The following is a 25,107-nucleotide window of genomic DNA, read 5'->3' as shown; positions in this document are numbered from 1 at the left end:
TCTGTTCCGTTCCTCTTGATCCTGGAGGCTTTGATGGTATCTGCTCAGCTTTTGTCTGTCAAGACGGAGAAAGCTAATTTTGGTTCTGAAAATGGAAAATTTTCAAAGGAGCCTTCCTCCATGAGGCACATAGTTTGGGAGGGGGCAGTGATCCTCACTGTGGAGCCGCGAGAACACCAGCCGGGGGCTGTTGACAAAGGGTTAAGCATCATGAACAGCATTAGGAGAAGTGAAAAACAGAACTGATCCAAAGCATATAATGTATACTCCAAAGTAAGCCGGGCCCGCCCCTCTTAATGGGATCACTGCAGACACGCCAAATTCTACAGCTAGTCAATTGTATACATATGGTAAAACTTTTCTTACCAGTCAACGTTTGCTGCCATATGATTTTAATTATGTACAGATTGGGTAGCTGGAAGAAAGCACTGGAATTAAATAGAATAAAGTTAAACACAAGCCCTTTTATAAGTGGCCCTGGTTTAGGTTAGGACGTATGCAAATGCCTGCGGAGGACAGGAGAGGAATGTGTGTTTTGGGGGGCTGGGGGGCGGGGGGGATGGGCATGACTCATCTTCAATCTGGGCACCCAGTTGTTTATCTGGAAGGGGAGCAGGTACAGGAACGGGGATTATTCTCCTTTTGAAGTTGAGATTTATGCTGATGCTTGCACCTGGTTCCTCACAGGCTTCCTGCCCAGCTACAGGGTTGTCTCTGCAAGACGAAATTGCTCTCTGGGCAAACACTGCCTTTGGTTTTTTTGCAAGGCTGTGGGTTTTACATACAGCAGATCGGTAGATTTGAAACCTTTTCCTCCCAACCGGACTTTATTCGTCTGTGCTCCTTGTTTCTCTGGAGTTCATTTTACGTAACGAATTAAGATGAATTCAAACTGCATAATGATGCTGTGTAGTTCACTCGAGAAAAGAAACGAAACGGAAGGCCAGTTTTGCCTCAGATTGGCCTGGGCCGGGCGGAGAGGAAACCGCTGCTCTGGAATGTGCTTTTCTCAAACTTCACCGCGTGTCTTGGGTTTGCTCTATAACTTACTATTATGGCTTTCACTTACTGGACGTCTTTTGGGGAAGCCACTCTGAATCCCAGCTTTCTCTTTCGGGAGATGAGGGTGGCTGCTGGCTTGCTGAGCTCACTTCCCTGAGGTTTACCTGGAGGTTTCAGGACACAAAACCTGGCCCACATCACAGGCCCTTTAAACAGAGCCCCTGGGGGTCCTGCTTTGAGCCCCTGAGGGAGCAGAGCCACAGCCCGTGTGTTGAGGGGTAGAATGACCCGGGTCTCTGAAGCCTGTCTTAGGATCACAGCAGCTCCTTTCTTTCTTTCTTTTTCTTTTTTTTTTTTTTTTAAATGTTTTTATTTATTTTTGAAGGAGAGAGAGAGACAGAGCATGAGCGGGGGAGGAACAGAGAGAGAGGGAGACACAGAATCTGAAGCAGGCTCCAGGCTCTAAGCTGTCAGCACAGAGCCCGACGTGGGGCTCGAACCCATGAACCGTGAGATCATGACCTGAGCTGAAGTTGGACGCTTAACCGACTGAGCCACCCAGGCGCCCCCACAGCAGCTTCTTTCAAAGAAGGGGCAGGCTCATGGCCTGTGCCTTCGCCAGTGATACTGGGTACTGGTACTGGGAAGTCAAGGGCAAAAGAAGCAGGCAGAGGGCTAGATCAGGCAGGTAGGGTTCTTCAACCCCCCCCCCCCTTTCTGGGGAAAGGAAGCAGAGCAAGCTGGGAACTTTCACAGTCACAGGGCGACGAGCTGGGGGAATCCCAGTCATTGGGGAGGAAGCCACAGCCCCCACTGCTGCTACCTTTGGCCGAGGCAGGCAGCGTCCACCCCTGCCCCTCGGCTGATCTGAATGGCGAACGTCTCCCTCCATGTTCACCCGCCTCTCTTTATGAGTATTTGTGAAAATACTCATGTACGTGCCCTACCCTACGGACACACACATTCTAGTCTTTCTATTGCTTGGGCTCTGGCCCGAGGATTTTTCTTGGGGAAGTCACCAATTTTAGCCTAGAGGGAGTTATGTTCCCCTCCAAAATAAATGTCCATGGACTGAAATATCTCGGTCGGGGGGAAATGGCAGAACGACCAATGAACTAAATGTCACCACGCCGTTATGAAACTTCTTGAGGACAGCTTCCACATCTTCCCCTCTTTTGTGGACAAATCAAGCCTAAATGAATGACCCATTAATTTCACTTAGTTGAAATGGATTTTTTTTAATGGACTGTGGAATACCATATTTAGAGAGATAAAAATGACACCTACCGTCAGGCAAGTTTCTCTACATTTAGGAAGGAAGGAAGGAAGTCAACTTCAGGTACAGGTCCTCGTGTCTTCTGTCATATTTATCCCAGGAGCCTTAACATGTTGGTTTCAGGCAAAGGAAACCACTTCCAGAAGCCACATGCAAGGAACCCAGATTCTTGGTTTACGGAACGGAACGCAAGAGAAGGAAGAGACTGGAGTTAGCCGCAGGGGGGCTTGGGCTGTGCAGGGTGGCCCAGTGAGCCAACTTTGTTACTAGTGTGGCGACCCTCTCCCGGTGCTTCTCCCCAGCCTCCAGCCCTCTGGGACCTGCGGCGGCCTCAGCCTCACGCAGAGCATCTTGCCCCCACGCTGGGGAGGAAACAGGCTTAGGCGAGTGAAGCAGGGGCTGGGGCAGCACAGGAGGGGTGACTGCTTCCGCCCCTGGCCCTGGGGGCCCGGTTTTCCCTGGCAGAACATCCGCCCTCTGCGTCGAGTGCTGGGTGGTGGGAGAGGGGCTTGCAAAGTCACAGCTCCTTGAAACAGAGGGGCTGCCCTCAGCGTAGCAGAGAGCACAGACACGCAAACAAACGAATGTAGCACCATGAAAGACTTTGTTACGGGAGGGGGATAAATCAACAATAGGCAGCCCTAGTGCGGAAGCAAGTAATTATGCCTAGGAGTATGGAGGGAGACCTTACAGAGGTGGGGATACTGCACGCAGTCTGGAAGGGTGAATAGAGTCATAGGGCAGAGACTCCAGGAAGGCGTTCCAAATAAAGAAGAGTAAACAGTAAAGAGATTAAGACGTGTAGGTATCAGAGAACCTGGCACATTTCTCAATAGCAAAAAAAAAAAAAAAAAAAAAAAAAAAAAAAAAAAATTCAGCGTGGTTAGAATACGGGAAACATGGATGAGAGAGAGTTCACTGGGTACGAGGTTGGTACAGCAGATTGGGGCAAAATTGCACTCACCGTGGTCAATTATAATTTCCACGTTGGCATCTCCCGCCAAAGTATTTACACCTCAAGGACTGGGAATGGGTCTCACTGCTGCTCTCAGTCCTTCTGAGTTCCCCTGTGGGCATGTGCGTGTTGTTGAAGGCATCTTTATTTGTAACTTTGTTTTTTCCAACTTTATTGAGATCGAATTGACACACAACATGTGTAAGTTTAAGGTGTATTGATTTGCTACGTTAATATAGTACAAAATGACTACTGCCATAGCATTAGACAACACCTCCATCCCACTGTGTTTTAAGAATACCCAAAAGATTTTCATTGGATGAATGCATGAATGAATGTTGGTTGGTATTGGAAGTCATTTTAACCCAGACTAATGAGCTGATTAGACTGTACCCTAGTCATATACTACAGAGATTTGTTTGGACTTCATCTCTTGGGGAATATAGAGCCATAAAGTGTACTAAAACAGAGGAGTGATCTAAACATCTGTGTTTGAGGAAGTAGTTCTCACTATAATGTGACAGACTGTCTCATTTGTGAGAGGCTGGAAGTTGGAAGGGCAGTTAGCAAACTACCGTAATGGTCTGGAGAAGATATCAGAAGGCTTGAGTGAGTAGTGACCTGAGAGAGATTTACAAGGTAGAATTAGAATCTAGCTCCAGTTTTCGTGACCAATGGAATGGGAAGGAGGGAAAATCAGTGATCACAGTTGACTCAAATGAAACTAAGCTTGACTTTCAAATAGATTTCTACTCAAAGATTAAAAAGAAAGAATCTAACACTTAGGCACTAAACATAATTAGCTTCTTGATGTTGGTTTAGAATAACAAAACTTAGTGAATAAGAGTTGACTAACCAATAGGATTTACATGGATATGTGATAGAACAGATTTATGTAGAGTATGTAACATAAATATTACTTTTATAATGTACAAAATATGCAAATATACAAGTAAAGAGTATATTCGGATGTTGTAAGTATAATCAGGGCTGCTACGTGTGGTCTCACAGGTTGTGCGCTGCAGAAATCTAGGGGGCAACGGTAATAATAGCAATAGGTCACCCTGTAAAGGTATTGTATATCCCCCTTATGTTTCAGCACAACATATTCCTAGACTGTTGGCTTTAAAGAACACATAAATAACCTGCCTAGGATGGGAATTTGATGGAATTGCAAAGTTTAATCATTGGATGGGAGCCCTCCTGTGGCCAGGTCATTAGTGTCCGATGTGTGGTGGGTGGGTGGGATGGTGATGGTATTTTTTCATGTTGAAAATGAGAGACGTTTTTCTCCCTTTAAAGGAGTCGAGGGGCGCCTGGGTGGCGCAGTCGGTTAAGCGTCCGACTTCAGCCAGGTCACGATCTCGCGGTCCGTGAGTTCGAACCCCGCGTCAGATTCTGGGCTGATGGCTCAGAGCCTGGAGCCTGTTTCCGATTCTGTGTCTCCCTCTCTCTCTGCCCCTCCCCCGTTCATGCTCTGTCTCTCTCTGTCCCCAAAATAAATAAACGTTGAAAAAAAAATTTTAAAGGAGTCGAGAGATTATGCTCTTATACTCCGTTCTGACAGCCACGGGAAAAGTCAGTTTTTTGTTGGTGGTTATGTTTTAAGGCTTCGCGGCGTATAACTGTCCTGTGCCACTGTGCTCAGTGTTTCTGCATCTTGTTCAAAGCAGGCAATGTGGGATGACACGTGGACCTCGCCATCAGAAGGGATGAATTCACAGAAGCGGACGAAGGAAATACAATCCCTTCTGTTCCTTCATAACAATCAGATGTGGCTTTAAAGTTGGTGTGGATTTTGCTCACATGCTTCAGGGGAAATAGTTTCAAAATGTGACTATGGACCAGAATGTAGGTTTGGCTCGCTCTCAGCTGCGGCCTGTTGTGGCTTGCGTTTCTAAACCATTGCAGCATTTCTCCGTGGCCCGAGACCTCGCTGGAAGATGCAGGGGGCTTTGCAGAATGTGTCAGAGAGGAGCATGTTGCTGGATGTCAAACGGCCAAGGGCCAAGGGAAGAGAAAGGAGCCTTGTTAATTTCCAACCCGCCCTGGGCCACTTCGCATTGTAGACTGTCTCCAGATACTCGGGCCCTTGGGACCCAGTTGCCAAACTGGGGTCTGGAATGGGGCCCCGGGCACAGTGCAGGTAGTGTGCAAAGCTTTGTGTTTCTCCACAGTTATTCATCTAGTGGAAATATGTCAGGCTGCCTCCGCCAGGGCCATGCATTTATTTTAAAGAATTTTAGAAAGGAAATCTATCACTTACCATCTTCCTCCCTCTTTGGGCGTGTTTGTTGTGATTGGAAATCATTCCAGCCCACATGGTTGTGGCTCCCCGCCCCCCACCCTTTGTGCCCCTATGTTAAACAGCCCTCCGTGCAAATAAACGGAAAAGGGCAGAGTATTTTATTCAGCTACAGAAACAGGAGCAAAGTTAGACTCCAGAGAACCGAATCGTGTGACCACGGCTTGTGTCCCCTGCTGTGTGCTTTCTTTTCTCCTCCACGGGGCCAGGCCAGGAGGTAGGGCAGAGGCTGAGGCCTTGGCCATGCTGGCTGGGAGCCCAGACCCCGGTAATTCTACTGTAAACAGGACTCCTGGCCCTGGTTTTTGAGTAGAATTTGCCTGGGGTCTATCTGGACTATTCCGATCAGGAGAGGAAATTCTGAGCTCCTCTGAGCTTGATTAAAACCTAACGGGAACATGGGCTTTCATTTTTGTTCTCTTTGTCCTATTTGACCTGAAAATAACAAGCAATTGATCATTGTATTGTTAGTTCCCAATTAAAAGACTTTTTTTAGTGTGTATTTTATTTTTGAGGGAGACACACACACACACACACACACACACACACACACACACACACACGCTAAGCATGAATGGGGTGGGGCCAAGAGAGGAGACGGAATCTGAAGCAGGCTCCAGGCTCCAAGGTTTCAGCACAGTGCCTGAAGCAGGGATGGAACTCACAAACCGTGAGATCGTGACCTGAGTTGAAGTTGGACACTTAACCGACTGGCCCACTTGGGCGCCCCTGTGATATATGTGATTATTATATATAATCATTATATTACGTACAATCATCTGTGTTCTGGACAAAAGAACTAGAAACCAGCTTATGGCTCTGTGTGAAACAGCAAACCAACAAACAAGATCAGTAGCAAGGTGGGGTGCCTGGTTGGCTCAGTCGGTTGAGCGTCCAACTTCGGCTCAGGTCATGATCTTGGGGTTCGTGGGTTCGAGTCCCCCATGCAGCTCTTGTACTGATAGCTCAGAGCCTGGAGCTGCTTCGGATTCTTTGTCTCCGTCTCTCTCTGCCCCTCCCCTGCTCACGCTCTGTCTCTGTGTCTCAAAAGGTGAATAAACATTAAAAAAATACTTAAAAAACATACAGATTTGGAGCAAGGTTAGAAGTGAGAATGCAAGGGCTCTGTTGGCAGATAATACACTCTGTTTCTCTATCTGTACAGTGAAGATAATGTTTACTAATCAGAGTCAATCTGTACTTCTGTTGTGAAGAACAATTACTTCTTAAACGTTCTGCCTTATTATTAACGTTGACCCTTGAAAATGTTAGCAAAATCCGAGACCTCGGTTTACAATTAAAGATGCGTGAAAAACAACATACTCAGGAAGCATCGAATACAATTGTGTTGACTTGTGGCCACTAATACTTTTAATTTTTTACTTGATAATAATTTATTAGCATGGATGATGATTAAAAAATGGTCAATCCTTGCAGAATACCATATAGTTCATGAAGCACTTTTACATGAACTATTGAATGTTTTTTAAGTTTTTAGTGTTTCTTTTTGAGAGAGAGAGAGAGAGAGACAGACAGAGCATGAGTGGGGGAGGTGCAGAGAGAGAGAAGGAGACACAGAATCCAAAGCAGACTCCAGGCTCTGAGCTGTCAGCACAGAGCCTGACGTGGGGCTCAAACTCATGAGCCATGAGATCATGACTTGAGCCGAAGTTGAATGCTTAACTGACTGAGCCACCCAGGTGCCCCCCTCTTTTAAAAAAATTTTTTTTTAATGTTTACTTATTTTTGAGAGAGACAGAGACAGAGTGTGAGTGGGGGAGGGGCAGAGAGGGAGAGGGAGAACTATCTTTTTCTTAATGGAATAAAAACTCATACCCTAGGGGCACCTGGGTGGCTCAGTTGGTTAACTGTCCGACTCTTGCTACCCGCTCAGGTCATGATCTCATGGTCTTGAGATCGAGCTCCGCATGGGGTTCTGCACTGAACGTAGAGCCTGCGTGGGACTCTCTCTCTCCCTCTCTCTCGGCCCCTCTCCCGCTCTTACTCTCTCTTAAAATAAATAAGTAAACATTAAAAACATTCATACTCTGATTATTTCTCCTGCTCTCAACATATGCTAGTATTCTTTCCTTAGCCATCACCTATAGCAAAGGGGAGCTTTGGAAGACTCTGTGTTTTGTAAGGTGCTGTCACACATGGTGGGTGGAGAAAGAGAAAACAAAAACATTTAAGTTGTTAATTGTCTGTATATTGGGGGGGGCTGTTTATTTTGTATAGGACTGAGTTCTTGTCATTATTATCATGTCTGTACAAGGAAAAAATGTGGGTTAAATAGCAGACATGATAATTAAGCTCGACATCATCTCATATCATCGCTTGTTAAAAAGATTACGCAATAACCAAGTCACCAGAATAACGTAATGAGTTTGCCCCCCTGAGCTACGTCTTGCTGCGTGGTCACCTACCCACCCCCCCCCACCCCCACCAGAGAGGCTTGCAACATGAAAGACTCACCTTTTTCTGCAGAAGATCTTTATTTCTCTTGCCCTGAATCCTCACGCATGAAGTGGAGAAGGTATCTCCACGTGGCCCTGTAGCGTATTGCCACGAGTCCTCAAATTATAAATGTGGTATTTAGACTATGTCTGAAGGAAGCTTTATTAAAAGAAGAAAAAATTGGGGCGCCTGGGTGGCGCAGTCGGTTAAGCGTCCGACTTCAGCCAGGTCACGATCTCGCGGTTTGTGAGTTCGAGCCCCGCGTCAGGCTCTGGGCTGATGGCTCGGAGCCTGGAGCCTGTTTCTGATTCTGTGTCTCCCTCTCTCTCTGCCCCTCCCCTGTTCATGCTCTGTCTCTCTCTGTCCCAAAAATAAATAAACGTTGAAAAAAAAATTAAAAAAAAAAAAAAGAAAAAATTTACTGTCATATCCTGATAACAGAGGTAACCTGCCATCCCAAAGGGGGCACTGATCTTGAGAGTAAGGTCACCTACAAGGACCCCCTCCTCTGGATTCCCATCTCCTGAGCTCACAGATTCTAGAGACTCTTCTGTCCTCTCTGGACGGTGGGATGGTGGGAATTCATTCCAGATCTAGCTGGCGCTTGTGGACCTTCCAGAAGCTCCCACACGTCTCGCAATCAGGGCTTGATGTGGGTCCATGTTCTTGAGGTTTAATTCCCTCTTCCCAAGCCTGGCTTCATCATCGTGCAAACACAGAACTAGTATCATTGTGCTTTCTCTCCGCTTCAGAGGTCCCCACCCTCTTCCCCACATTGTGGGAGAAGGGACCCCTGCTTAGTTTTCCTCTCTGGTCCCTGAAACTTCATACCAGTCCTTGCCAAGCTTGTCCTAGTGCTGAGCATTATTAAGTTGGGGCATCCCACCCTTATAAGACTTCTGCTTGGAGAGAAACCAAGATTGTCCCCAGCTCCTTCTGGGGACAGGTGCTAATCAGCAGACAACTTGCTGACTCTCCTCTGCCCTCACCATTTCGTGTGAACTTGTCACTTTGTTCGATAACTCGAGAGCTTTCACGCTTTTTTTCACCACGACCCACGAAAGAAAATATATTAGACATCGCAAACCAGTACACAAAGACATGTGTATGATTGATACAGGTCTGCAGACATCTATCCATGTGAGTTTCCTCACCTTCGCTTCATGCATGCTGATATTTTCCGTTCTGTTCTATTTATTTGTTTATTCATTTATTTTTAATGCTCATCAAGATTCGTTAAATTAATTTTCATGGTTGTCTAAGGAGTCATGAGCTGGGGTTTGAACAACACTGTGTTAATTAATGCATCTGACTCCCTCTCCCCCATTTCTGAGACACTGTGACCTCACTGGGCAGAGGAAAGAAAAAGTGTCTATTTCTTCTTGTATACTTTGCATATTTTGGTGCCATTCACTAGCACATGCTCAGGTAAATACTTGTTGAGGGAAGAACTCAGCCTGAGTGTTTCTGCCCATGCTTATCTACCTTGCAGGGCATTTGTAAGAACTGAGTGAGATCATGTATTTAGGGCGAGAACACAGGGCTTTGCACCAACAGATGCTCAATGAACATACGTTTCTTTGTGGTTTTCTAGACTAGCTCTCCCTCCATTTCACCATCTGATTGCACTGCAGTTTTTGGTTTTTGTTTTATTTTGTTTTTTAAGTGTAATGAGGGTTTGAACTCCATTAGCCTAAGGTCTCAGTCAGCCCAAGGGCTTTATAATTTTCTGAGTTGCCATAGAGTCAGGGCCAAATTGCTCTTCCAGAACAGTCTAAAAGTACGGGAAGGTCTTGGGGGAGAGTCCTTTTGGTCGTACCCTGGCCTGGGACTCATTTCTCCATGAAAAGTAGAGACATGAGCTCATTAGAACTTCTAAAATGAAAATGACTTCCACGTTTTAAAAGATTATATAGTAAGTTTAAACTTAACATGAACTATAGAGTATTTTGTGAATTTAAAGTCTCCATGAGGGCTCAACATTTCAGAGCCACAACACCTAAATTAAGTCTGATGTCACAGAAAGGTGGTGACTTTTGATTCCACCAGAAACTGGTGGTGGGCTCAGGAGATACCATTTCTTCACCCGCAGAAAGGAGAATCTCACACATCCTCAAAGTTCTGTGACCTCAACCATGAACTTGGGAGTCCTTCATTTTACATTTGCTGGAACGTATTAACCATCGAGGAGATAACATTCCATGAAAACACACATCTCGGTGGCAAAGTCTGAATCAAATACGATGCCTGAAACCTCTTCTGTCTGTTAACAGTTTTCTTGCTGCTCTCATGTAGCAGCACTAACTGGTGTCTTACTGAGCTGAGAGCCAAAGAGTCAGGTTGTTATCTGTATAAATTAAGCCTCCGACACCAAGCTCTTGCATGAATCAGCGCCGTCGTTTGTTTCGAATTGTACTTGTCCATGAAATGTGAGCTTTTTGTTTAATGCGGTGGGAACTGATCATTCGCATCTGGGTAATTTAACCAACCCACTTGCTGCTTTCTTCTAGGTCAGAATGGCTCAGAGGATAACGGAGTTTCAAAGTCTAGCGGAATACGAAGTCTTTCGCCTTCAACTGTCTGGATTCAATTTACGAAGGCCAGTAAGTGAATTCCATCTCCTACCGGCTGGTACCTGTGCTCCTTTACAAGTTCTTAACGAGCAGGCGGTCCTGAAGTTAGAGGGGTGATTGGGACCGCCTGACCTGTGTCGGACCCCTGTGACCGCCTTGGCATTAAATTCACGAATTTTTCAGACATCTAGGAAAAATAAAATGCTCAGTGTGGAGAGGTTATCAGGGCGGGTCTCTGCCACCAGCTGCATAATATGGAAGCTTCGCATGTGCTCTTTCTAGGCATTGCCCTCTACGGAGGTTCTGATGGAGAAGAAAATCGGATAGTAAGTGGTTCACCTTGAAAGCTAAGCTCCCCCCTCCCCCGCCCCCCACCCAGTGTCAAAAGGGACTCCCTTACCTTTGTGGTTTTCAAAGGAACACGCCTTCAGCTTCCATACAATTCGGGGGCTGTGCCGTGGATGCTCGTGGAGAGGGAAGAAGTTCATGTCAGGCAGTGGTCTTCTCTTAGCTCGTCTTGCCCATTGTGTTGACCTCCGTGTCCTACTCTTCCTTCCCTGTAAGATAAGGTGCTTGTCCAGCCGCGTCCCTCCCCTGAGAATGCCCCTGCATGGCCCCCACCTCCTGCAGGATTAAACCCAGCCTTTGAGCCTGGCGTTCAAGGGCTCCGTGACCCAATCCCCTTCCCAGCCTCGTCTCTAACACCCCGTCCTCACCCTTGGCTCTTGTTCTTTATCTGGTGTGATCTCTAGCCCCTTCTTCCCCTGCCTGCTTGCAAGACTCCCTCATGGGTCAGCCCCTCGGGGCAGCCTTTCTGGGACCCACTGTACCCGGCTGCTGCACACACCTCCGCCCTGTACTCACCCCGTCACATCCAGATTACGCTTTTCCTTTTCTCTTCCTCCTGCTAGACGGGCGCCCTTCAAGGGCTCCCTCACTGTCGAGGCAGCATCGTGCAGCAATGAAGGGCACGGTGCCCGGAGCCTCACTCCCCAGGGTCTAAACCCGGTTTTGTCATCTACTGACTGTGTTAGACTCCATCTCCTGCCCTACTTCTCTTCTCTACCAAATGGGGGCCATAAAAACTCCTACACTGCAGGCTTTGTGGGTGTGTTAGATGCACAGCGCATACGAAGTACTCGGGACCGTGGCAGGACCTGGTGAGAGCTACGGAAGCGTTGTCCGTTGTTAGTGTCCACCACGCTAAAGACTAAGTTCCGCGAGACAGCGCATTTTCCCCTTGAAGACGAGCGCCATGCAAATTGCAGCAATGATTTGTAGGCAATGCATACTTTCTGGGAATTTTAGAACATTTGGCTGAAGGAAGCTGAATGAAAATAGGGGCGCCTGGGTGGCTCAGTCGGTTGAGCGTCTGACTCTTGATTTTGGCTCAGGTCATGATCCCAGGGTCGTGGGATCGAGCCCCGCGTTGGGCTCCTCACTGAGCATGGAGCCTGCTTGAGATTCTCTCTCCCTATTTCTTTCTCTCTCTCTCCCGGCTCGTGCTCTCTCTCTCTCTAAAATAAAATTTTAAAAATAATAATTTTAAAGAGAAATATATTTTATGAAATCTTAGGGGTTTCTTCACTTATTCCTCATTTCATAGCTGAATCACCAGCCTGGGAAGCCTGGGAAGCCATCACCGCTGCTTTGATTCCAGATGCTTCTAAGTGTATGAGCCTCTTAGAAGTCTCTTAAGCCTATTTGAGGTTCCTTTAAATCCTGTCATCGTTTGGGCTGCTGTAACAAAAATGCCAAAAACTCAAAGGCTTGTAAACAACACACTTTTATTTCTCACAGTTCTAGAGGCTAAGTCCAAGCTCATGGCACCACGGATTCCATGTCTGGTGAGAGCACACTTCCTCACACTGTTGCCTTCTCAGTGTTCCCTACACAGTTGCCTCCTAGCTCTCCAGGGCCTCCCTTGTAAGGGCGCTAACCCTAGTCCTGGGGGCTCCACCCTTATGACCCAATTGCCTCACAGTGGCCTTCCTTCCTAATGCCGCCAGGGTAGGATTTCTTTCTTTCTTTCTTTCTTTTTTTAAATGTTTTTATTTATTTTTGAGAGAGAGAGAGTGCTCACAAGTGGGGGAGAGGCAGAGAGAGAGGGAGACACAGAATCCGAAGCGGGCTCCAGGCTCCGAGCTGTCAGCACAGAGCCCGATGCAGGGCTCGAACTCACAGACCGCGAGATCATGACCTGAGCCGAAGTCAGACGCTCAACTGACTGAGCCACCCAGGTGCCCCTTGAGGGTGGGATTTCAACATATGAATTGGTGGGGGGGGGGGGGACACAAATGTCCAGATAAAAGCACCCCCGGGGCGCCTGGGTGGCTCAGTCGGTTAAGCGTCCGACTTCAGATCAGGTCACGATCTCGCGGTCCGTGAGTTCGAGCCCCGTGTCGGGCTCTGTGCTGACAGCTCAGAGCCTGGAGACTGCTTCCGATTCTGTGTCTCCCTCGCTCTCTGCCCCTCCCCCGTTCATGCTCTGTCTCTCGCTGTCTCAAAAATAAATAAACGTTAAAAAAAAAAAATTAAAAAAAAAAAAAGCACCTCCCACCCCTGCACCTTCACAATATCCGTGACATGTGAAGACGTCTGCTCCCACTACTCTGCTGGTGTTGAACCCGCCATGAATGACCTTCTTTAAAAAAAAAAAAATGCTATGTCTCTCCTCATGCCTCATTCTCCTTTTCCTTTCTTCCAAGGCTGTTGCTGTCAATGTCCCACTACCCCACCCCTCACCCCTGCTTCTTCAGGAAGCTCTTCCTCCGCTCACCCGAACGGCCTTGCCTGCTTTCCTTGGCTCCTGGGCAGGACCCTCTCCCTTGCCTGGACCCTCTCTACTGCCCCCAGCAGCTGGGTTGGGGGCCTGCCCAGTCACTCTCTCCTGTTCTTCTAGTGATATATTTCTCCTCAGAGAAGTCACTACAAGGGGGATTTCCAGATTTGAATCTCTAGCCCTGACTCCTCTTTTGAGTTAAAATTGCTCTCTGGCCATTTCAGCTGCGGGGGGGGCGGGGTTCTCTTCAGTTTCAGTGTGACCAACCAACTTGGTTTCCCCCACACCCGCACCCAGGGTCTGTCAGGAGAGATCTCTTACAGCCCTCTGGTCTTGTAACTACAGCCATCATTGACACGTTCGTGTCCTTCAGCCCCTTGAAAGTGTCACCAAGCGGTCTCTCTCACAACAGTTTAGATTTGCATCTATTCTCCATGTTTGTCACCTCTGGCAACAGCTTCTGCTCAAGACTCCCGCTCTGGTGCCCCACTGCAGGACTGACGTACAATTTTCCTATCTGCTCAGAAACCTTAAGTGGCTCCTTCTGACTCATCAAGAGCCAAGTCCAGATCCTTCTGCCTGGATTCCAAAGCGCCATGTAACCTGACCCCAACCTACCACATCGAACGTATTTCTAGAACCTTCTCCAGACGTTTGTGGAATACCTGCTTTCTTCCAGGCACTCTGCTAGGTTCCTAGTGGGATCAAAGGATGAAGGAGGCAGGCCCCCTCCTCCAAGACCTTCACAGTGAGGTGGGAGGTTGGAGGTAGAGAGTGTTGCCAGGCACAAAAATTCTAATTATAACATAGGTGCATTGTCCAAAGGAGAGTAAGTGCCAGGAGGACCCAGAGAAAAGAGTTATCAGTACAGATGCATCCTATGCTATAACTTAGATAGTCACTTTCTTTCAACTTGAAACATATTGATGTTTCTTTTTTATTTTTATTTATCTATCTACTTATTTATTTATTTGAGAGAGGCGGGGAGAGAGAGAGAGAGAGTGCATGTGTGCACACACACAAGCCAAGGAGAGGGGCAGAAATAGAGGAAGAGAATCTTAAGCAGGCTGCACACCCAGCGTGGAGCCCGATGCGGGGCTCCATCCCACGACCGTGAGGTCATGAGCTGAGTCAGCCAATCAACCGGCCGAGACATCCAGGCACCCGTAAACATATCAGTTTCATGAGCCATTTTGGTAGCAACAGATCCAAACGATTCTTGGGAAACCAGACTATTCAACATTTTTTAATAGAAAAGTGTAAGTACTCTACCCCGAAATAGGTTGATTTTTGAGGTAGATTGGAAGGGTGTGCTTTCTTGTCACTATTCGGGGGGGTGGGGGAGGGCTACACTTTGCCTGAATTCCTATTTTTGAAAGAGCTCTTTTAAAACGTATTGCTATTGGTAAATCCTCTATTGAATTTTTATATGAATGTCAACATCAAATACTGGGCTAAAATGAAAATGGTCTTCTCAGAGATTAGCTCTTTTGTCAAATGCATAAAAAAGGATGGATTTCAGGGAAGGTGAGACTTGATAGTCAATTCTGCACTCTTTTTGTGAAATGCTCTCATTTTAAGAGCACCCCTCAGCTGCTTCCTGTGTGACCCTCACAGATAAATCTGGGGTGAAAACTCTGACCTGAAGCTCCGGTAAGAAGATCTCACATCAAGAGAATTCATTTCTGTGGAATTTCCCAGCCTACACTCATGGTCTGGCATTCATGAGACTCTGTTGTGTTTGGATGAGAAGAAGAATTCTCTGTGACCTTGAAACTTTTGTTTTGGATGGCTCCTCCTTCTATTACTTCCTCATTGCCTTAATGGCTGCCCATGGATCCAAGATAAACCATCTTCCCATGCCTGAGAGACCGTAGTTTAAACATTCGATGTTCTGTTGCTGCGTTATTAGGCTCAGCCTCCTAAGTTGCACTGTAAAATTCTAGAAGGTAAACAGTTGGGCATATATTTTCATGTGTGTCAAATTACAGGGCACACACACGTTCTGCTACCTCTTTGAACCCTGAATGAGATTTCAAGAGTGTGCACCTCGGGGAGGATCCCTGTCTTTGCATCCCGCCCCAACCCCACCTCTACTTTTCCCCTCACCTGAACATCTGAGCCAGTGGAGAATAAACAGACAAGTGCCACCCCACCCTGTCCTATGGGCAGCCCTACCTTACAAACACACACACGTTCCCGCACACATACAAGCACACATATACATACCTGCCTGCAACCCTCTGCCCCCAAACATGCACATACATCCTGAAGGCTTTATAAAAGGCTCTCTTCAAACACGCACCGGATGTGTGCACAGAGAGTCCAAGGATGGGAAGAGACTGTCTAGAGGTAATCTCTGAATGTTTCTCTCTTTTGTCTTTGCACTGTACCCTTTCACCCTTCCTCTTAGCCAAAACAGATTTCCATGAGACCTTATTCCTCATGGCTCCTGGCTTTCCTTCTGTCACTGTCTTCTCTCCCTGGCAGAGCTCCAGCCTGAGGTGTCCTTCATGTAGATGCTACTGGGATCTGTTTTTCCAGAGGTTGTTCCGAGCCTTCCACACTCTGCCCCTTCCTTTTAGAACCAAAGACATTGGCAAGTCCGTTAGACCATCTGGACAAGAGAGAGCTAAGCCCAGGACGGGGAGTCAGCCCTGAGCCCCATCATTAGTTTGTTCAAACCAGTAGAGCTCTGGTACCAGTGGTTCAGCAATGGCCGAAGCCAGGTACTGATACTGTGATATCAGAGCTCACGGATCTAAATAGGACCCTCATCCCCTAACACTCAGTGGCCAGTTGCACCACTCTCTGAGGAAACCTATGAGCCACACAACCCTATGGCACGTCAGCTTTCATTTGTCAAGTTTGGGCAAGTCACTGTGCCAAAAACCACTGGGTGGGTGTATACACATTTGCACGAATAGTTCTCAGTCATTATTGCAGACAGTCTGGGGCCTCAGCGGTGGGATTTGATTTTAAAAGGATGTGCAAAAATACAGAAAGAGAAGAGTGAGTAAGCAGTGATGGACGTGAGAAGATGTTTAGAACAGCAGAAGCCTAAAATGAGCCTGGGCTTGCAAAGATGCAAAGGGTGGTTAAAAGGACTTTTAAACTATCTTTAGACAGAAGAAAGTGGGAATGGGGATCACAGAGGGGATTTAATGAGCAAAGGGGAGGCTGGGCTAAGGGATCCCTCTAGCCCTGGGAATCAGTGATTCTCCCAGACAGATGTCCGTGTTCCATATGAGGTCCACACATGTCCACGGATGTGAACTAGGAAGGTAACTCTAGAGGCGGAAAGATTGGCTACTGAAACGTTATTAGTGATTATTGCTTTTCACCCAAAATGTTTAATGTGGCTTCCAAAATTATCGAACTGATTCCCAGGGTATAGTTTATTTTCTGCAAGATTCTGATTTGTTCAGGGTGCTCCCTCATGAGCTGATAATACTCTATACTTACACAGTGACTTTCATCTGTGGATCTTAAAGACTTTTATAAGCATCAATTAGTTCTCAAGCGTGACTTTGAAATTATTTGCACACCTGTGAAGTGTGGCTAGTAAACACTTTTCCACCCAGGCAAAGCCAGAATACTGAGATGGACGGTCTCCTGGGTGTCCGACTGCTTGTGGATGAGACCCTGGTACTGATGCCCAAATGAACTCCAACCTCTTCTCACCGTTTAGTCCCACCACTTACGTCAGATCTTTGTTTCGACATTAAACTATCAAATAACATGTGGAATTGGGGAGAAATTTCCAGACTTCTAATCAGTGTGTAGATTTGAGAACTGTGTATCCCTTCTGGCTTTACAAAATTGGAGCTGCTTTATAGCCTGTCACACGCATCAACTGAAACACAGAACCAGAGCTGTCTGGAAGGTTCTGGAAGCTTCTGGGACAGGATCGAACACTTTATTGTTGTGTCTCCACCCCATCCCCTGTCCTACTTCCCAAGCCTGTTAACCATTTAACCCTGTTTAACTAGTCATAGGGAATTCCTCTGGGGTCCAAGGTGAAGGGAAAAGCTTGCACATTAGAGGCTCCCCCCAACTCTTACCCCACGGTTCTGACTCTGGCACTGACACTTTCCTAGTTGAAATCCAAACACTACCTGCTGCCTTAATTTCCTCTGCATTTGTCCCTCCTTAAACCCCTACCATCCAGGGTCTACTCTCTCTCCTCCAATGAATTCACTTTCTAAAAGTCTTCAATGACTTCCGACAATTCCAAAAGGCACTTCTCAGGCCATTCCACCTGACCTCCCTGATGCTATTGCCGGAACTATCCGCCTCCTCGAAAGCCTTTCTTTCTTTGACCTCTGTGGCCCTGAAATTGCCATTTTCCTTTCGCCCCTCTGACGAGTTCTCTCCCTCCTTCTGAGGGCATTTCACAAGGAATCCCACCAGCCTTTGTGGTCCTGGCGCATCTCTGACCCTCCTCGTGGGATCAAGTCTTGCCTTCCCGTCTCTGACAGGGATGGGGTAGCTCTCCCTGTCTCCCAGACTAAACAGCTGCGAGGTTATATCCATACTTCACTTCTTTTCATTTTCTACACCCAGGGGCTCACTGAGTTTTTGTTTTCCTTCTGAAGTAGTTCTTAACATTCATGGCCACCTCAACTCAGGCCCCAAACCTAGGGTGTTTCCCCCAAACTCTTTTGATCGTGCACATTAACAAAACATGGTCATATATCGACCTCAGATTTTAAAAGTGTTTTTTTTTTTTAATGATTGAGATATAATTCACACTTCTGGTTTTAGGTTGCATATGTATTATACACTGTATTAGTCTTCTGATGTTGCCACAGACTAGGTGGCTTAACGAACAGAAATTTATTTTTGCACAGTTTTCGAGGCCAGAAGTCTAAGATCAAAGAGCCATGAGGGTTGGTTTCTGGCAAGAGCTCTCTTCCTGGCTTATAGACCGCTACCTTCTCACTGTGTCCTCACAGGGACTCTTCTCCATGCATGCATAGGAGTCGGGGTGGGGGCTGGGGGCGCAGAGGGAGACAGGAGAGAAAGATCTGGTGCCTCTTCCTCTTTTTATTAGGATGCTAGTCCTATTTAAATACGGCCCAACCCTTATGAGCTTGTTTAGCCTTAGTTACCTCCGGAAGGCCCTATCTTCAAATACAGTTACGTTAGGGGTTAGAGCCTCAGCACGTGAATTTGGTAGGGACGCGTGTCTTGTTGGTAACACACACATTTTCTATTAAACTATTTAAAATATGTAAAATATACACTAAAAAATATGGGCACTTTAAAAGTAAATACACATAAAAATTCCAATATTTTCTTCCCACCATCTTTGTGGGTCACCTTAAGCATACCTGGAAGTACACATTGGTCATTCGAAACCACGGACGGTGATGATCGCAATGTCCTAATGGCTCTGTCCGCTACCAGGCTTCTTCTCTGCCTTCTGATACAGCCTCTGCATTAACCTATATAAAACACTGGTTTCTTCTCCCTTCCTCTGAAAACTTTGGTGCTCTGGGTTGCCCAGAGGACAGGCCAACTTCCAGCTTGACCTTCACGGCACCACATGTCCCACCATGACTTTTGCTTCAAGCCATTATTCTTCCTGATGGCTCACTTGGGCCCCTTTCTCCTCCTCTGCGGGCCCTGGGCCTCTAGCTTGTTTCTGCACAACCTTGCCTGCTCCCTCCAAAATGTTCTCCCTCCCTCCCCAAAGCTCTGTCTCGTCTCTTGGTACATTTGCTGCTCAACAGTGTTCCTCATACTTTCGTGGGTGCCATCTTATTTTTCAGCTGGATCATGAGCTCCCAGAGCTCATGGTCCCGGAGTTTCTTCTCCATCTCATGTCCTTCTCTTCTCGGAACACAGACTCTGAACCTGTCCTCTGTCACTGCAGTTCTTGGTCCTCCTTCCAGAATGGCAAATCCACAGGGCAGCCGGAGCCTTCTCAGTGGGTGTTCTTGGGCAGAGACAATCTTGGAGGCCTTGGAGGCAAGGGCACCATCTGACTTGCTGCTCACATGTGTACCGTGGACTGAACGTGTTTGGGGCAGGCAACTTAACGCTACCACATTCCTCAATTTACTCGAGCTCAGCTTCTTGCAAATGGTATTTCCCAGAAGTTGGTAATGTATTCTCCTAAAGATTTAATAGAAGAAAAGTTGGCTGCTTGTTGAGAAGTATGCTTTTGGCTGCCAACTCGGAGTGCCTTAAATTAATGTTGACAAATGTGAGACGTATTAGCACAGCATCCGTCTCTTTAGTGCCTGATGGGGCTCAAGACGCGCACGTAAATCATTCAGATGACAATTTTCTGGGCTGAGCACTTGGCATTTACCTATCACAAATCAGTGCACCTGTTCACAGATGGCAGCACCGGGACACTGAGGATGATTTGAGATGATGGCCACTCAAGGAGGAAAATGACTTTGAAACATTGAAAAGCAAGCCTGGAGCTATCTCCAAATCTTCTTGAATTCCCCCTTTAAAACTCATCAGCATATGCTGACCTGGACTAAAATGAAGGTATCAGCTTACCTCCTGGACTTTCACTTTATGGCCCTCTGGCTGGCAACGTAGCCATCCAGTTTCCAATGCGTGCCCGGGGACCGTCAGTGCTGGGATGGATGGCCTCCGAGATCTGTTAGCTGAAACCCACCCTGCTTTGTGAGGTGAATGTGTACCGGCTGAAAATTAGTTTCTGGGTCTGTTTTAGGAGGTGATTGTCCAAAAAACTGAACTGGTTAATATTTAAACTACCTATTTTCTTTCCTTATTTGCCTGATGAACTTGGCAGAGTGGGTGAATGTCATAATCGTGTTCGGAGTCCAAAAATCATCTCGCAGTGTGTATTTCAGGTATAATACGGTTCAATGTCCTGAGCCAAGAGTATCCTGCCAACCCCTTTGGGTATCATGCAGTGGCACTGGGGTGTCGCACATGACTTGCACAGACCGTGCAGGCTCCCAGCAGGGGATATTTTGCAGATTAGAGTGTACGTGCCGCTCTCCTATAAGGATCAGTTACTGAATTTCCTCTGTGTTTCTTCATACGTTTTCATCGTAGCCACCTGGGTCTCTCACGTTGACAGCAGAGGGCTGATTTGGTGAGAGTGACAGGTTTGGGGAAGGGCCAGTGCTGTTCGTGACAGCTGTTCACAGAATATTTCTTTGAGACTTTTGATCCTTTTCTTTTCATGAGAAACCCACAGAGAAAGACAGGACCCACAGAGAGAAGGGGGCTGGGAGAGAGGATGGATCAAAGGAAAAAGAAAAGAATGGAAAAAGAATGAAAGGAAGGAAGGGAGGGAGGGTGGGAGTGAGGGAGGAAGGAAGGAGGGAGGAAGGAAGGAGGGAGGAAGACAGAGAGAGAAAGAAAGAAAGAAAAAGAAAAAGAAAGGACAAGAAAGAAAGAAAGGACAAGAAAGAAAGAAAGAAAGAAAGAAAGAACAAGAAAGAAAGAAAGAACAAGAAAGAAAGAAGAGGAAGGAAGGAATGAAGGAAAGAAAGGGAGGAAGGGAGAAAGGAAGGAAAGACAAGAAAAGAAAGAGAAAGAAGGAAAAGGAGAGACAGTCTCGCAGTCAAGCCCACCCAGTTTTAAAACGCTGCTCCTCTGAGAAGAGTTTAGCTCAGGTCACACTTTCTCGTCCAGCCTCCACCTTCCACTGTGGCTGTTGGCACGGGCCACTGGGACCATTACAGACAGCACCGGGGGTGGGGGGTGGCTGGCTGTGCTGGCCTCCTTCTTTCTCCCGGGCTGGTGCTGAGGCCTGAGTGGGGAATACCCACGCTGGCTGCCAAGCGAAGCATTTTCGTAGCCTGAGTCACCCAGACGGAGCTTTACTTTGTGAACACAAAACAGGCAAATCACGAACAGCACCCCAATCCTGGCAGGCGGGGGTGAGGATTATCGTGAAGTGCCATTAGGTGCACTCAGGAGACTTCTTAACCCCGTTGTTCCGTGATTCTGTTTTGCGTGAGGGTGATGGCGAACTTCTAACAACGGGCGAATGTTCTCCCCTCCTCACTGTTTTCTCTAACTCCCGCTTTGAAGCACAAAACCGGCTTGAAGTCTGGCAAGTCTGTGTTCATCACTGGGATTTAATTAAAACACACTGAGCCTCGCAGAAGCTTGTGGCTTAGAGTAATGGAAAAGTTTAGGGAATCGGGAACACAGACTGATCCTGGGAAGAAAGGTTAAATTTCCCCTCAAGCTCTGGATTTCTCGCCTTCCATCTCCTCCCAGATGTGCCATTTACTCCTTCTTAAAAACAGCAGTCAGTTTTCTAAAAGAGGATCAATTAATTTTATTTCAAGTATGTGGCATTTGCATATACAGAAGTTTTATCCAAGTGTTCATACTGTTTCATATTCCTTTGTGTTGGATTAATTCATAAACATCTATATAGATCCTAAAGTTTATTTATTTATTTTGAGAGAGACAGAGACAGTGCTAACAGGAGAGGGGCAGAGAGAGAGAGAGAGAGAGAGGAGAGAGAGGAGAGGGAGAATCCCAAGCCAGCTCCATGCTGCCAGGGCAGAAGCAGATGCGGGGCTCGAACTCTCGAAACCTTAAGATCATGACCCGAACCGAAACCAAGGGCCGGACACTTAAGTGACTGACCCCCGCAAGCGTCCCTATAAACATGTATTTATCGAGCACCTACTATGTGTAGAGCAAATGTGGGGTGCGAGGGACGGCATGGTAAGAACTAGGCTGGCTTGGCTCCTTTCCTCACGGATCTTCTGAAGTCTTTGTGGTGCCTCTTGGTCTCTCCGTCGTGTTAAGTGAGCTTGACTTTCACAAAGTGTCAAATACTTAAGAAAAAATAAATGGTTTTGGGGGGTATCTGGGTGGCTCAGTCGGTCACGTGTCCGAGTCTTGATTTTGGCTCAGGTTATAATCTCAACGTTTCGCGAGATCAAGCCCCGCATCAGGCTCTGAGCTACCACCGAGGAGCCTGTCGGGGATTCTGCCAGTTTTGAATGCCGCACTCGTCACCAGCATATAATTACATATAATTGAATATATCTCTCTAATGGTGATGATATAGCAGTATTCTTCAAAGCATGATACACACGTTACTCCCACACATCATACATCATTTCAATAGCTCCGTAAATCAGCGGGTGGAGACTCCTACCGCGTTGCTTTAGTTGTTGGCTGAGAGAAGGCACTTTGGGACAGTGGCCTGACACACAGTTTTGGATCTGAGTCTACTGCATGTGTTTGTAAAAATTCCCATTTTTTTAAGCCTCCCTGCAGGTCCAACAGAATGAGAATCTCAGGAGTTGGGATCAGACATATGCATTTTCAGCAAGGACTCCCCCAGTCATTTTTGTTCAGAGTAAAATTTAAGAGTATTATTTTCGAGCTTTTCTCATTAAAACCAGTGCAAAAGCAATCAGTCAATTGGTCAAACCAAACAAACCCAATCCAGTGTTTGGGGTGGGGAGCTGATATCAGACAGGTCTATGATAAGTTTCCATCCCCCGCCCAAAGCAATAAATCATGATATGATATTGCTTATGTTCAGCTTGTTGGGCCAAGGACCTTTGTCACGTCATCTGATTTCTCACTTTCTTCATTTGCAGAGTGAGGGCTTAGACCTAATGATCTTTAGGTACCTTTTTTGTTAACATGAGCACACTAAGCAGGTACATGCAGTGGCGGCCAATACTTTTAGCCCTTCCTGTCCACGTGACCTTCCTACATTCTACGTGAACATTGGCCACCAGGAGATTAAGGCAGAGAGGAAGAAGATAGACGATTAGCACAACAGAAACAAGTCTTAGGGAAATTATGCCTTCAGACTTAATTCTAATTATTTCCTCTCGTCTTTTTCTTTCTATGGAATAATGTTCTTTGTTCTGTTAGTGACTGAGTTCATCGTTTTAAGTGATTCGTTCTTGTATTAATTCATTTACTGAACACTTAGGAGGGTCTGGTATGTTCTAGGACAGGGCCACGTGTTAAGGATGTGAAAGTGCACAAACATTTTGACTTCATATGACCTTCCCCCTACTAAAATTGGTACAGTTTAGCCAAAGTAGTCCATTTTCAATTCTAGGCTCTTCTTCCTGAAAGAATGATGTAGAAAATATTTTTAAAAACATTAAGACAAAAAAACAAGACTAGTTTCTTAAATTGCAAACCTAAATTTTTGAAAGGCAAATCCTACCCAGTCACATATCACTGTCATCCACATGAGTGAACGGACAAAACCCACAGCTGTATCATATGTTTTAGCCCTTCCCAGCACTCATATAATCACATTCCCTGGGAACAAAGTAAGGCAGGTAGAATTTTTAAAGTTTTTGACTTTCTTGCCACAGAGATGCTTATGTTTATCTTATAACACCTACTGTATTCCAGATAGTAGGTCTATATGGATTCATTTCCTGCTTTTCCAAATAACTTTTAGAGGCTGACAGTACACCCAAAGGGGGCCTCTAACTCATGACCCCGAGATCAAGAGTCCCATGTTCCACTGACTGAGCCAGCAGGTGCCCTGAAAGTTTGTACCTTTTAATCCCCTTCACCTATTTTGACTATAAGACCTCCTTTAAAAATAATATTTTGCGGTAGAGTGGCACCTGGGTGGCTCAGTTGATTGGGTGACCGATTTCGACTCAGGTCATGATTTCGCTGCTCTTAGGTTCGAGCCCTGCGTCGGGCTCTGTGCAGACAACTCAGCCTGGAACCTGCTTTGGATTTTGTGTCTGTCTCTCTGCCCCTCCCTCCCCCCCCCCACACACTCTGTCTCTCAAATATAAATGAACATTAAAAGAAAAAAAATCGTATTTCAGGGGCTTCTGAGTGGCTCAGTTGGTTAAGCGTCCGATTTTGGATGGGATCATGATCTCACAGTTCATGAGTTTGAGCCCTGCATGGGGCTCTAACCTGATAGTGCAGAGCCTGCTTGGGATTCTCTCTCTCTCTCCCTCGCTCTCTGCCCCTCCCCCACTCTCCCTCTTTTTCTCTCTCTCCAAATAAATAAAAAAACTTAAAAAAATAAAAAAACAAAAATGATATTTCAAATTAATTTCCTCCTAATTATATTGGAATGTTTTTAATGACAAAAGCTCATGAAAGGGTTAGCGTGTTTCAAAATTCTTGCTCAGTTGAGATGACTTACATGTTTTAAACTAAGGGGTTACCTGAATTTATGAGCTTCTCTGTATATCTTGGATTTAGAAGTGGGGGAAAGGATTTGGATTTATCTTCAATTTATGATCAATTTTATATTCAGCAGAGAACTCTACCATGAAGTCGTTTTACTCAACTATTGTAAATTTCACACAATTTGAACAGATTTTTTTTTTAAGTTTTATTTTTATTTATTTTGAGAGAGAGAGAGTGTAAGCAGGGAAGGGACAGAGAGAAAGAGGGAGACAGAGAATCCCAAACAATCTCCACACTGTCAGCACAGAGCCCGACTCCGGGCTCGAACTCATGAACCGTGAGATCATGACCTGAGCGGAAGACCGATGCTTAACCGACTGAGCCACCCAGGTGCCCCTGAACAGATTTTTAATTAAGGTTTACAGGTGAGTCACCATGTAAATTATGCAAACTTTTTCTTCCCCCCACAGAAAAAAACGTGTACAGACCTTGCCCTTGTTTTGTAGGAAGGGCCCATGAATGAGCGTTAGAAGGCTTGCTCCCACCCTCAGCCGGGAGACAGACATTCTGTGCCCTTCGTTTTCCTCAGTTTAAAAAGATTCCTCTGTACTCCCATGTACATCTCCCCGTCACGGAGAGCCAGCCGCC

At 46.3% G+C, this 25,107-nt stretch overlaps 1 protein-coding gene across 4 annotated transcripts in view; it reads left to right on the top strand.

Moving 5' to 3' along the window:
* Positions 1–25,107, top strand: part of SCAF8 (SR-related CTD associated factor 8) — a 239,137-nt gene that overhangs the window by 188,304 nt on the left and 25,726 nt on the right. For 2 of the 4 annotated variants that reach the window (XR_006966249.1, XR_006966248.1), the window contains 2 exons: positions 10,506–10,598; positions 19,702–20,106. The gene's annotated coding sequence lies outside the window, so the exon portion shown is untranslated. Of the gene's footprint in view, positions 1–10,505; positions 10,599–19,701; positions 20,107–25,107 lie in introns of those variants that run through there. The other 2 variants (XR_006966251.1, XR_006966250.1) reach the window with 1 other exon arrangement.

The sequence above is a fragment of the Lynx rufus genome, unplaced genomic scaffold (genome assembly GCF_022079265.1).
Source record: "Lynx rufus isolate CCGP_SWC_20201006 ecotype Redwood Valley unplaced genomic scaffold, mLynRuf1.p SCAF_6, whole genome shotgun sequence".
Taxonomy (NCBI): domain Eukaryota; kingdom Metazoa; phylum Chordata; class Mammalia; order Carnivora; family Felidae; genus Lynx; species Lynx rufus.
The sequence above is the reverse complement of the archived record's forward strand: the minus strand, read 5'-3'. Positions and strand labels throughout refer to the sequence as shown.